Raw genomic sequence first — 13,664 nt, 5'->3', positions numbered from 1 at the left:
AATAATAGTAACATCTGGCGGCTGTCTCCAGGAGGGCCTTTTACCAAGTTCGCTTGGTCTGCCAGTTGCGTCCCTTCCTTGACCGGGATGCCTTATGCACAGTCACTCATGCTCTGGTTACGTCTCGGCTGGATTATTGCAATGCTCTCTACATGGGGCTGCCCTTGAGGTGCACCCGGAAGCTGCAGTTAGTCCAGAATGCAGCTGCGCGAGTGGTAATGGGAGCCGCTCGTGGCTCCCACGTAACACCACTGCTCCGTAGTCTGCACTGGCTTCCTGTAGTCTTTCGGGTGCGCTTCAAGATCCTGGTTACCACCTTTAAAGCGCTCCATGGCTTAGGACCCGGGTACTTACGAGACCGCCTGCTGTTACCTTATGCCTCCCACCGACCCATACGCTCTCAGAGAGGGCCTTGTCAGGGTGCCGTCAGCCAAACAATGTCGGCTGGCGGCCCCCAGGAGTAGGGCCTTCTCTGTGGGAGCACCGACGCTCTGGAATGAACTCCCCCCTGGCTTACGTCAAGTGCCTGATCTTCGGACCTTTCGTCGTGAGCTAAAAACATATTTATTCATTCAAGCAGGACTGGCATAAATAGTTGATTTTAAATTGGGGTTTTATTAATATTTTAAATTTTTAAATCTTTTTAATTATCAGCAGTTTAGTAATAGTTTTATTTTAAATTCTTTTAATTGTATATATTCTGTGTTTTATTTTGGCTGTACACCGCCCTGAGTCCTTCGGGAGAAGGGCGGTATAAAAATTTAATAAAATAAAATAAATAAATAAATCCCGGTCAAGGAAGGGACGCAACTGGCGGACCAAGCGGACTTGGTAAAAGGCCCTCCTGGAGACGGCCGCCAGATGTTCATCAAAGGACAGCCTTCCATCCAGGAGGACGCCCAAGTTGCGTACCCACTCCCTTGGGGCCACTAATTCGCCCCCAACAGTCAGCTGTGGATGCAGCTGACTGTACCGGGGTGCCGGCATCCACAGCCACTCCGTCTTGGAGGGATTGAGCTTGAGTCTGTTTCTCCCCATCCAGACCCGTACGGCTTCCAGGCACCGGGACAGCACTTCGACCGCTTCGTTGGGGTGGTCCGAGGTGGAAAAGTACAGCTGAATATCATCAGCGTACAGATGATAACTCACCCCGAAACCACTGATGACCTCACCCAGCGGCTTCATATAGATGTTGAACAGGGTAGGCGAGAGAATCGACCCCTGAGACACCCCACAAGTGAGGCGCCTCGCGGACGATCTCTGCCCCCGTCAACACCATCTGCGACCGGTCGGAGAGATAGGAGGAGAACCACCGATAAACGGTGCCTCCCACTCCCAATCCCTCCAACCGGCGCAGCAGGATACCATGGTCGATGATATCAAAAGCCACTGAGAGATCTAATAGGACCAAGGCAGAGGAACAACCCCTGTCCCTGGCTCTCCAGAGGTCATCCACCAACGCGACCAAAGCCGTCTCCGTGCTGTAACCGGGTCGGAAGCCGGACTGGAACGGGTCTAGATAGACAGCTTCCTCCAGGTGCCGGGGGAGCTGCCATGCAACCACACTCTCTACAACCTTCGCCACAAAGCGAAGGTTGGAGACTGGACGGTAGTTTCCCAAAATAGCTGGGTCCAGGGAAGGCTTCTTCAGGAGAGGTCTCACCACCACCTCTTTCAAGGCGGTGGGGAAAACCCCTTCAACCAAAGAAGCGTTTATAATCCCCTGGAGCCAGCCTCGTGTCACTTCCTGAGCAGCCAGCACTAGCCAGGAAGGACACGGGTCCAGTAAACATGTAGTTGCATGCAACCTCCCCAGCAACCTGTCCATGTCCTCGAGAGCCACAGAATCAAACTCATCCCAAATAACCTCAACAAGACGAGTCTCCGCCATCTCGGTTGGATCATTGCAATCTTGTTCCAAGCCATCTCGAAGCTGAACGATTTTATCGTATAGATAACCGTTAAACTCCTCAGCTCGTCCCCGTAGGGGGTCATCCCGTCCCTCCTGTTGAAGGAGGGAACGGGTCACCCGAAACAGGGCGGCCGGGCGGTTATCTGCTGATGCAATGAGGGTGGAAACGTAGGAACGTTTCGCCTCCCTCATTGCCACTAGGTAGGTCTTAGTAAAAGACCTCACTAGTGTCCGATCAGCCTCGGAACGGCTGGACCTCCAGATACTCTCTAGGTGTCTTCTCCGGTGTTTCATCTCTCTTAGCTCCTCGGAGAACCAGGGAGCCAATTGAGATCTACGCCGGGTCAGAGGTCGCAAAGGCACGACACGGTCCAAAGCCCCAGGCCATTCCCAAGCCGCAACCAGTTCTTCAGTCGTGCTGTGGGTAAGATCCTCAGAAAACGGCCCAAGCTCCGTCAGGAACCTCTCCGGGTCCATCAGGCGCCTGGGACGGAACCAACGCATTGGCTCCGTTTGTCCAACTAGGACTCCAAGATTCCTCTCAGAATTACCGCTATTGAGCCATGTTTCACCTAAAGTGTACCTATACATTTGGTTTTTCTTGCTTAAATATAAAACTTAACTTTTCTCTACATTGAATTTCATTTTGTTAGATAGGGCCCAATGTTCAAGTCTGTCAAGACCTATTCCTGCAACCATTCTTCAGTTTTAGTCTCCAGGCCTTTATTCATCTTAGTTGCTCTTCTTTGCACTTTTTCCATACAGTAGTCTCAACATCTTTTTGTAATATGGTGACCAAAAGTGGATGCAGTATTCCAGGTGTGGTCTTACTAAAGTTTTATAAAATTGTACTAATGTTTCACGATTTTGATTTTATGCTTCTGTTTATACAACCAAGGATTGTATTAACTTTTTGGACTGCTTCCACATACTGCTGGCTCCTGTTTAAGTGATCATCCATGAGGACTCCAAGGTCCCTATCACTGGTTACTGTTTTCGAGCCAGGTTTCGCCTAATCTATTCTTGTACCTTTCATTTTTCCTGGCTAGGTGTAAAACCTTGCTTTTCTCCACATTAAATTTCATGTTATTGGATAGGGCCCATTGTTCAAGTCTGTCAAGATCTATTTGGATCCTGCACTTGTCTTCTGGGATGTTGGCTGTTCCTGCCAGCTTGGTGTCATCTGCAAATTTGATGAGTTCCCCTTCTATTCCCTCATCTAAATCATTTATGAAGACATTGACGTGTCCTGGGACCCCACTGCTTACTTCCCTCCGTGTAGATGTAGTTCCACTAAGGATGACTCATTGAGTGCAGTTTATCAGCCACTTACAAATCACATATGCGAACAAGTTAACGTCACTACTAATGTGGGCAGCCTTCTGACCATACCCTCTCATCTTTCTTGGTGACTTCAACCTACCTCTTATTAATTGGACAATAAACGAATGTACAACGGAACCCATCCATACAACCCTATAAAATGCTGTTATTAATCTAGGTCTAGACCAACTAGTAACTAACAACACAAGACTCAATAACTGCCTCGACCTCATCTCCTGCAACAGTTTAAACTCAATTTATGGACTACAAATAAAAGAACCCTTTTCCAACAGTGACCACAGCATGATTGACTTTTGTCTCAATATACGCCCTTACCAAAATCACCATAATAATGGGATACCCAACAACAACTTCAAAAAAGCCAACTATGATTTCACAGACACCGACCTCTCATCTCTTGATTGGCAAATTTATTTTCTGGCTGTAACACTGCCGAAGACCATTATAACATTTTCTTGCTCAAAATCAATAGAGTTATTAAACTGAATGTACCACTAATCACCACCAAAACCAGGAAAAACAAATTACCCATATCAATAAGAAAGCTTCAATCAAAAAAAAATCTCTCTGAAAAAACAAGACTGACTACGTAGCTAACTTCAAAAGCTGCTACAAAAATATATGCCACCAAATAAAGACTGAATGCACATCAAACAAGAAGAAGACATTCTGCGCACAAAATCCAACCACGCCTTCTATAATTTTGTAAACAACAAACTTAAAGACTCGAGAACCATCCCACCCCTAAAAGGACCTAACGGTAAAGAATGCAATGATGAAGCAGTTAAAGCAAACCTCTTTAACAAATTCTTTGGCTCAGTCTTTGTAAACAGCAATGGCTCATGCCCAGCATCCCTAGTCATACCACTAATACCTACAACAATCTAACAGAAATAGATTTCACAGAAGATAATGTTGAAAAGACACAATGCAGACTAAAACTATCGCTATCTATCGGACCTGATGGACTATGTGCATACTTTTTAAAAAAGCTTTCCATTGCTATAGCTGATCCCCTAAGCATAATCTTTGAAAAATCTTTCAGGACCAGCTCCCTACCCAGCCTATGGTCACTAGCCATGGTCATCCCTATCTTCAAAACGGGAGACCTCAGCCTAGTTGAAAATTATAGACCAATCTCTTTATGCTGCGTCACCTGCAAAGTCAGGGAATCAATCATTAACCAATCCATTACCCTCCACTTAGAAACAAATGACCTACTCTCTAACAAACAATTTGGTTTCAGAAAAAAATTATCCTGTAATCTATAACTTCTACACTGCAAAAACATATGGACTACAAATCTCGATCAGGGCAAAGCAATAGGCGCAATTTACATAGACTTCTGTAAAGCTTTTGACTCAGTGGTACATAACAAACTACTTTTAAAACTAAAATCCTATGGCATCTCCAGACCCCTACATAATTGGATAGCTGCATTCCTGTCAAACAGACAAGTGGTCAAAATAGGGAGTGCCCTTTCAATTCCTGCACCTGTTAATAGCGGTGTCTCCCATAGCAGCGTTCTAGGACCAACACTCTTCATATTATACATAAATGACCTCTGCAATCATAAGCAACTGCATTCTCTTCACTGATGATATAAAACTATTTAACATCACCGACAATGCTGTTACTTTTCAAAAAGACCTTGACTTTGTGTCAGAATGGTCAAACAATTGGCAACTCCAAATCTCAATCAACAAATGCTCTGTCTTACACATTGGCAAAAAGAATCAGAACACAAAATACAAGCTGAGTGGACATGGCCTTGCAGATGACCCTCACTCTGTCAAGGACCTTGGAGTACTGATATCTAATGATCTAAGTGCCAAAGCCCACTGTGACAACATCGCCAAAAAGGCATTAAGAGTTGTAAACCTAATCTTATGTAGCTTCTTTGGTAATATCACACTACTAAAGAGAGCATACAAAACATTTGCTAGACCAGTTCTCGAATACAGCTCATCTGTCTGGAACCCGCACTGCATATTGGACATTAATACAACTGGCCGTGTCCAGAAATATTTCACCAGAGTCCTCCACTCCTCTTCTCACAACAAAATGCCTTATGCCACCAGACTTGAAATTCTGGGCTTAGACAACTTAGAACTACGCCGCCTTCGGTATGACCTAAGTGAAGCTCATAAAATTATCTGCCACAATGTCCTACCTGTCAATGACTACTTCAGCTTCAACCACAACAGCACACGAGCGCACAATAGATAAAAACTTAAAGTGAACTGTTCCAAACTAGATTGCAGAAAATATGACTTCAGTAACAGAGTGGTCAATGCCTGGAATGCACTACCTGACTCTGTGGTTTCACCCCCCAAATTTTAACCTAAGACTGTTTACTGTTGACCTCACCCCATTCCTAAGAGGTCTTTAAGGGGTGTGCACAAGAGCACCAGCGTGCCGACTATCCCTGTCCTGATGTTCCTGTCAGCCTCCACTCCAAACTTCGTATCTCTTTGTACTCCTTATATTCAGTTGTTAGATAGCATGGGATTGTATTTCTAATGTAAATAGCTATTGGATTCAAGTTAAGTAGAGAGGGGCCTTTAAGAGTGTCGGTCTGACATAATTAAGGTGGGAGGGGAGATTAATGTTTTGAATTCAACAGGAATGTTTGAGCGCAAACTGTAACGGACATTGCATTCCTGATATGATTGACAACCCGAGACCTGCGGAAGAAGATTACCACGGGACCCCGGGAAGGAGCTGGCATTGGACCAGACCTGGTGACCTTTAGGGAAAGAGGGGGGAGGAATAGGGTGATACAGATTGTTAGCCATATTTTGTCTCAGATTCAACTTAGCACTGCTGCTATCCAGATGTAACTAGTAAAAGTACTTTTCTTTATTTGCAAATGAAGCCAAGGTGTATTCTTTCCTAGATATAATCAGAGGCAGCCTGACAGTAAGTTGAATCTCACAGCATGTCGACCAACCAGTATTTTAACCAAAATACCGAGGGGGTCGACAGAAAAAATTTGATGGAAAGCCAGCCAACTGCTGAACTGGGGGAGGCGTCCGGAGGATTTTCTGCTGACACTTTTAACCCTGAACTGGAAGATTGCAGAGCTCGGTGGATAGAGCAATTACAACTGGAAGAGAAAGGGTGGAAACCAAACCCTGAAGAGTTTCCGTCTGGAGTGACTAAAAGAAAAAAAAAGGGGAAAGAAAGACTTTCAGATTGGAAGGAAGAACAGGAGATAAGGGACAAGCTCCAGTTGGAGGAGGCATTGCGTCTTTTTCGTGAAGTGAAAGTAAGGCAAGCTGCTCGCCAAAGGTATGAATCTCCTGTTCAGTCCTCCAGGTGGGAGGGAGAAGAGGAGGAAGTAAATACAAAGGGGCCAGCTGGAGGAGATTCCCAGGGCAGAGAGATTTCGGAAGGCCCAGAGCCAGAAACCCCCTTCCCAGAGGCAGCTGAATTGGATGGAGGGCGCATGCCACCTGCTGACCAAGTGAGGCTGTGCAGAGGAAGGAAAAAGCCAAAAATCCCCCCCATATCAGAGAAATTTGATGGAAATGCCAAGGAGCTAGAACTGTTCCTGGCGATAGTGAATGACCACATGATAGATAGGGGGAAGATTATTGGTCACAGGCGGCACAAGTTAGAGCTGTGACCCACAACCTAACAGGAAGAGCAGCTGCATGGTTTGTGTCACTATATACCAACCACTCCCCCTTACTGCAAAACTACGAACATTTTATGACTGCACTGAGGAGGAGGTTCGAGGACCCCCTGGCAGAGCAGAAGGCCAAAGGCCGGATGAAAACCATCAGGCAAGGGAGGAGACTGATGGCTGATTACAGCCAGGAGTTCAGTGATTTAGTTCCCTTGATGAGAGGATGGTCGGAGGTGACCCTTGTGCCGCTCATGAAAGATATGTTAGCGCATCTAGCAAAAGGGAAATTTTTCACCAAATTAGACCTATGAGAGGCTTACTACAGAGTTCGTATAAAGGAGGGGGATGAATGGAAAACCGCTTTCAATTGCCCCCTAGGGTGTTTCCAGTTTCGAGTTTTGCCGTTTGGACTGCAGGGGGCGCCCGCAGTTTTCATGCAACTAATAAATGAAATACTCCATCAACATTTGTTTAAAGGAGTTCTGGTCTACCTTGACGATATACTTATCTATACAGAAACAATGGAAGAACATATTAAACTAGTAAGAGCAGTTCTTAAAAAGTTATTATCTGCAGAACTTTACTGCAAACTATCCAAATGTGATTTCCATCAAACTAAAATAGACTACTTAGGGTACCGCATATCGGCGGATGGACTAGAAATGGACCCAGAGAAAGTGAAAGCTGTCTTGGAATGGGCCCCCCCACGCACACGCAAACAATTGCAAAGTTTCTTGGGATTTGCAAACTTTTATCGTCAATTCATCCCCTCCTTTGCTCAAATTGCTTTGCCAATCACCAACCTCTTAAAAACTAAAGGAGATACAAAACCCAAACCATCATTACCTCTTGAATGGACAATGGAATGTCAAGCAGCGTTTGAGAAATTAAAACGACTGTTTGCCGCTGAACCTATTTTAAAACACCCCGACATGGATGTTCCTTTTGTGATACAAGCTGATGCTAGTGATGTAGCAGTCGGAGCCGTTTTACTCCAAAACAATTCCGATGGTAAACTACAGCCCTGTGCTTTCACTTCTCAATTTTGGAAAGAATTTTTGCGACTGATTGGCTCCACCCAAGGTTTAAGCTCCTCCCATCATCCCCAGACTAATGGAAGTTGTGAACGCTCGAACTCGGTACTGGAACAATATTTACGTTGTTACATTAACTATCAACAAGACAATTGGGCAGACCTACTTACCTTTTGCTGAAGTCGCCTACAATAACTCAATTCATAGTAGTACAGGATTTACTCCTTTTAAAGTAGCTTCAGGCCAAGATTTTGTTCCCATTTCAGAACTTCCAAAGGAGAAAACCACGGTTTCCTCCTTATCAGAATGGATAGATCAAATACAAAGCACATGGAAAATGACTCGCAAGGCGATCGATGACGCTCACCATGCACATAAAAAACAAGCAGATAAAAAAAGATCCCCTGAGAACAAATACCAAGTTGGTGACAAGGTTTATCTCTCCACCAAATATTTACAAACCACTCAAAAGTCTAAAAAACTGGGACCTAAGTATGTGGGACCTTTCCCCATAGTGAAAATCATCAACCCCGTGACTGTACAGCTAGAATTACCAAAAACACTTAGAAGAATTCATCCTGTTTTCCATGTCAGCTTGCTGAAACCGGAACACACATCCAATTTTCGTGCTGACCATATACCCCCTCCTACACCAATTCTCATAGAGGGCGAACAACATTTTGAAATAAAAGAAATCTTGGATTCAAGAAAACATAGAAATAAAATTCAATATCTCATTGCCTGGAAGCACTTCCCTTTGTCCCAGGCCGAATGGGTGAACAAGGAAGATGTTCGTGCTTCAGAAAAAATAGCTCAATTCTATAAAAAATATCCTGACAAACCCTAACTTTTCTTTTTTTCTTTCTAGGACTGACGTCCTTGTTACAGGAGGGCCGAATGTCAGCCTCCACTCCAAACTTCGTATCTCTTTGTACTCCTTATATTCAGTTGTTAGATAGCATAGGATTGTATTTCTAATGTAAATAGCTATTGGATTCAAGTTAAGTAGAGAGGGGCCTTTAAGAGTGTCGGTCTGACATAATTAAGGTGGGAGGGGAGATTAATGTTTTGAATTCAACAGGAATGTTTGAGCGCGAACTCTAACGGACATTGCATTCCTGATATGATTGACAACCCGAGACCTGCGGAAGATTACCACGGAGGAGCTGGCATTGGACCAGACCTGATGACCTTTTGGGAAAGAGGAGGGAGGAATAGGGTGATACAGATTGTTAGCCATATTTTGTCTCAGATTCAACTTAGCACTGCTGCTATCCAGATGTAACTAGTAAAAGTACTTTTCTTTATTTGCAAATGAAGTCAAGGTGTATTCTTTCCTACATATAATCAGAGGCAGCCTGACAGTTCCCTTTATTTGTATTCATTTTATATATTCAATTCATGTTTATACCTATATATATATATTATCTAATACATACTTGACAAATTAAATAAATAAAAATAAAAATAAAAGCTGGTGGTGGTGCTGTCTATTCCACATTTCTCTAGCTTGCCAAGAAGTAGTTTGTGGGCTACTATGTCAAATGCCTTACTGAAATTCAAGTATAGTATGTCCACAGCATTTTGCTAGCCCGCCAATTTAGTCACTTTGTCAAAGAATGAAAGAAAATTTGTTTGGCATGGTCTATTTCTGACAAATCCATGTTGGCTTTTGATTATAACTTTACTTGCTTCTAGGTGTTTGCAGATCTGTTGCTTATTTTTTTCAAGATGTTCCCAGGTATTGAGGTCAAGTTGATTGATCTGCAGTTTCCTGGATCTATTTTTCCCTTTTTTGAAGATAGGAACCACATCAGTTCTTTTCCAATCCTCTAGCATTTCCCTGGTGCTCTAGAATCTTTGAAAAATATAGTTCAATAGTTCCATGATCACACCTGCCAGAAACTTCAGAACTCATCTTGAGTGGACAGGTATTCTCTTACCATTCTCTTGCCTTTTAAAATTTGAATTACTAGTCTGTCTTTTGTGGTTCTGTTTTTGGTAGATGGGTTACTTTTTCTTTTTGTATGAAGACAGATGCAAAGAAAGAATTAAGCAGCTTTGCTTTCTCCCTGCTGCCCGCCACTTCCTTGCCCTCTTCTCTCATTAATGGACTGATTGTTCCCTTGACTTTTTTCTTGCTTTCTATATGTTGAAAGAAACTTTTTTATTATTTTTATTTTAATCCTACAGGAATGGCTTCTGGCATGAGGAGAATATGTTTGGAAAACAGCTGGTTCCCCTCATCCGTAGGTCTTTAAACTAAAGCTGGAAGGGGAAGGAGACAAATTTTGGGACCAAACCCAAAGCATGAAGACCAAGACAATAAATCAGACAATGAGGAAGGAGGTAGTGAAAAGGAAGGGGCACTGAGGCGTGTAAGAGGAACTGCAGGAAGCAAAGGCAGGGTCAGCCATAAAAGGCTCAGATGCCTGTACACTAATACTCAAAGTATGGGGAACAAACAGGGAGAATCTAAGATCCTAGGACATGAGGGCAATGTGATATTGCAGCTAATATTGAAACTTGGTGGGATGAAACCCACAAATGGTACATACTGCTAGGGGTGTTCCGACCCAGCCTTAGCAGAACCAAGACACAGACTCCCTGTCCCAAAAAACCCCCTCTTTATTAGCTACTGTGAATTCATGGCATTCACACACAGAAAAGTCCAGGCAATAATCCTTCCAAGGGTTAATTGCAATAACAGACCTTATCAGTCCTTGGATAATTGCCAGCTTCCAGTCACAAAGCTGTAAATTCATTCCTGGCAAGTCCTCTCTGAGGAACCAACCACTATTAGCAAATCTTCCGAAAGAAATACAAACTGTTGTCTCCTGCAACCACCACTCCGTTTGCCTCTCTTTATTCCCCAGCCAGGGAGGGACCATTCAGCATCCACGTGTGCCTTTCTTCCTGAGTCAGCCCATTCCTCAATTGTTCTCCTCTCCTGACAGCTCTGCACATACGCACATCTGGAACAGGCCGCAGCTGTTCTTCTTGACTTATCTCCGACTCCGAAGGCAGCTGGGAAATGTTGGATGGCCCTGTCCCTATCTCTACTTCTGATGCAGAGCATCCATTAGAGCCTTCCCCAGACTCCAGGACTGGCCCAAGTTCCTCCCCAACCTCCTCATCCACTGGCAAGCCACAAGAAGGAGATATAAATTGTTAAATGAAAGAGACCCAACAAAAGTGGAGAGGAGTTGCAATGTATGTAAAGAACTACTGTATCTCTACAGAAATACACAATACCAAGGATGAAAGCTATGTTTAAAGTATTTGGGTGAATATTAGGGGGGAAAAACATCATTACTATAGATGTATACTATAGTCCGCTGAAGCTGAGAACTTTATCTCCCAAAAGATGGAAGAGGAAACTAGAAGGTCTAGTTACTAGACTTACCATGTTTCCCCAAAAATACGACATGTCCTGAAAATAAGGCCAAGCCTGATTTTTGGGGTGGGCATAAATATATTCCCTTCCCCCAATAAGCCCTAGTGAAGGGGTGGGCATGGCCAGCACAGGAGGAGCCCTTCCCTTCCCCGGTCAGCTAATGGCAGCTGAGCCCCTTAATCGCAACCCGTGGATCAGATGAGCTGATTGGGAGCTGCCTCTCTGTTCTATCTCTCCCCAGTATTTTTGGCGCTTGCCCTGCAGCCAGCTGGGGACTCGGCAATACAACCACTGCTTTGGAGACGGATGAATGGTTCCAGAGACATAAAGATGACCTATTGATGAAGGTGGGCTTGGAGTGGAAAGGGATACCGGCTGCTGCTGGGGCTGTGTGTGCTGGTGCCTACTCCCACAATGGGGCAGCAGCAGGGACAGGAGCCGCTGTCCTTTGGTAGGGGGCTCCTACTGCCCCGGGTGGTGTTGGAACCATCGGCTGCAGGAGGGGAGGAGACGGGATAGGCAATGGTTTCATAGCCTCCATCCCATGATTGCTGCCCTTGGTGAGGTGGCTCCCCAGACCTCCAACTTCTCTCTCAGCTGCTTCATAGACAGACTGCGAGCTACAGCTGGGAACTTACACTTGGTTGGGTATTCCCATTCGGCTGCTCTCTTAGCTTTTCACTTGCTCCCTAGGGTCACCGTGACTCCAGGGGGATCAATTAATCCTCTGCTTCCATGCTTTCCCCGCCCATTCGTTCTTGGTGCTCAAATAGGGTTCTTCTGTCGTGCTCTCCTCCTTGAGCAGGCTATTGCTCCAGCTTCTCAGTCCACTCTTTGGGGCTTGTGCCAGCCACCTGCACCCTGGCTTCAGCTTGGGCTGCTGCTGGGGTCTCTCAAAAGGAGGCATTCCCTGGCTTTGCCCCCCCTTCCACTCCTTTGTTGGTTGCCGACATCTCAAAACTGCCAACCTCCTGGTGGGGTCCAGGTAGGTTGCTACTTAAGAGAGCTGGTTTAATGTCAACTGTCCAGTTGGCAACTCCAGAAAAAGAAACTCCTGGATGTTATTTTATCAAGAGTATAAACTTTACCGAATAAATCCATACTGGACAGAAGGCATGAAACCAGCTCTAGGCTTCCCGCTCAAAAACATGCAGAGTTCATTCCCCCTTTTCCCCACAGACCATTATGTCCACCAATCACTTCTGCTCATTTTCTTATCCCAGCCACACTGGGACCTCCACTTGGTGGAAGCTGGGGGTGCTATTCAGCAGGTTCTGACAGGTTCTGGAGAACTAGTAGTAGAAATTTTGAGTAGCTTGGAGAACCGGCAAATACCACCTCTGGCTAATCCCAGAGCGGGGAAAGAATGAATATTTTGCAGTATCCTTCCCCCCAGGAGTGGGGAGGGAATGGATATTTTGCAGTATCCTTCCCCTGCCAAGCCCACCAAGCCACGCCCACAGAACTGGTAGTAAAAAAATCTGAATTCCACCATTGGTGGAAGCAATGCCTCACAAGAACCGACGGATGCTTGGATGCCATTCTGTCCACCCTTGTCCATTCCATTCCACCCCTTCCTTTTCATTGTCAAGCTGTGAGCGAAGGAGAATGGAGATGAAAATGTGAGTCAGTCCTGACACCCCCTCCCCAAACAGCTTTGGGCAAGCGAGAACCCAGATTTGATTGCCCCACACAGGTCTGTCTTCAGGATGTTATTGCAAGGCAACTGGCAGAAGAACAGAGTTCAAGGCACTAGGACAATCAGGAATCACACGATCCTTACTCACTTCTCCAAGCCAGTTGGACACTGAGCTATTTCTCTTAGGATTAGTTTGGGTGGAGTGGGAAAAACAGAGACGCTGTCTTGCCCTGCCCAGAATAACGTTCTCCTGACAAGACATTTCCCCAGAGAGATGAGATGAAATGCACGGAGAAGGGAACGGCCTTGGCCTTTTTATGATTTCCTTGTTTTCGTTTCAACATTCAGTACTGGCTCAGACACCAATTTTCCATTTCAAAAATCTGCCGCTTGCTGGAGAGAAGCACTTTTGCACTGCTCAGAAGCCCTTTGCTCCTCCTATTTTGTAAATGTCATATCACAAAGTTTGTCTGCACAGAGGCACCAATTTCCAGAGCATTATGGAAAACAAAACCAGCTTTTTGTAGCTTGTTGAAGGCCCTGTGACTTGTTTCCTGGTTGCCTCAAATTGCTGTTGTATGGGGGAGTGGTAGACCTTGGAGATTGTCATGTGTTGGACACAAAACATATAATTTATGGCATTTGTGCAACAATTCCACGTTCCACATGATGACACTTGCACTCTACTGCAGTCCCATATCTGT

This window comes from Ahaetulla prasina, chromosome 11, assembly GCF_028640845.1.
Source record: "Ahaetulla prasina isolate Xishuangbanna chromosome 11, ASM2864084v1, whole genome shotgun sequence".
Lineage (NCBI taxonomy): Eukaryota > Metazoa > Chordata > Lepidosauria > Squamata > Colubridae > Ahaetulla > Ahaetulla prasina.
This window is presented reverse-complemented; position numbering follows the sequence as displayed.